The 900-nt window shown below is 63.4% G+C and overlaps 1 gene segment (V, D, J or C); it reads right to left on the bottom strand.

Annotated features, from left to right (window-relative positions):
- The window catches only part of LOC104164371, a gene marked incomplete at its 5' end in the record, with an annotated part of 6,286 nt that overhangs the window by 3,738 nt on the left and 1,648 nt on the right, over window positions 1–900 (bottom strand).

Raw genomic sequence — 900 nt, forward strand, 5'->3', positions numbered from 1 at the left:
GTCAGCGCTGCCGGGACCAGGGAACCTGGAGAGGTAGAGGAGAGAGGGGAGAAGACGGAGGTCAGTCAGTGCCCCAGGAGCACAGCCCTCCCTGGGCAGCGGGACGAGACCCCTGAGCCCCAAAACCCAGCTCCGTGTCTCCACTATGATGCAGCTGTGTCGTGGACCCCAACCCCCTTTCAAGCCTCCACCCGCCCTGGCATGGACCCTCTGTACAATCTGATCTCGTGCTCAGGGCTGGATCCTTCCTTGACCGCCCAGAGCACAGAGGTGCTGGAGCAGCACCAGCTGCGGACAGCTCTGGGTGCATGGTGTGGGGCAGCACCAATGCCTTTCTGTCCCCCAGCCCCAGATGCTGGGACAGATCACCCCATTCCCACCCTCCTTCTTTTGGGTCCAGCTGCAGATTTTCCCTCTCCCAGCCCTTCTGCCTGGTCATGGCTTTGGGTCAGCAGAGGAGCAGGTGCTCAGCCCCATGCCTTTGAGCTCTGCCCCACAGCCCAGTGCCCTTGGATGGGCTCAGGCCTCCCATGAGGCACATCAGGGTGCCGGGGGGGCAGCCCCAGTGGGCAGGGTCCTGGGCATGGAGCCGCAAGCTCCCCTGGCCTGCAGCCCTTGGTAGACTGTCAGCTGCCCGGACTTCCCACCAGCAGGGCTTTGCTCCCCCAAACTTTTCATCCCAAGGTTTGAAGGTGAAGCTTTGTCCTTAGCTCCTTGGCCAGCAGCACGGTCCTGACTATCTGTGATGGGGTCGAGCTTTCAGCACGCTGAACTCCCCTGCGATGATGCTGCAGGCAGGTCTTGTCTGAGCACAGCCAAGCCCCCCTCACCTGCAGCCCAAGCCAGCTGGGCTCCCCCAGCTTGCACCCAGCCCTGCGCGCCACCCTGCACCCACGGCAC

Source organism: Cariama cristata, unplaced genomic scaffold, assembly GCF_000690535.1.
Source record: "Cariama cristata isolate BGI_N322 unplaced genomic scaffold, ASM69053v1 scaffold38457, whole genome shotgun sequence".
NCBI lineage: Eukaryota > Metazoa > Chordata > Aves > Cariamiformes > Cariamidae > Cariama > Cariama cristata.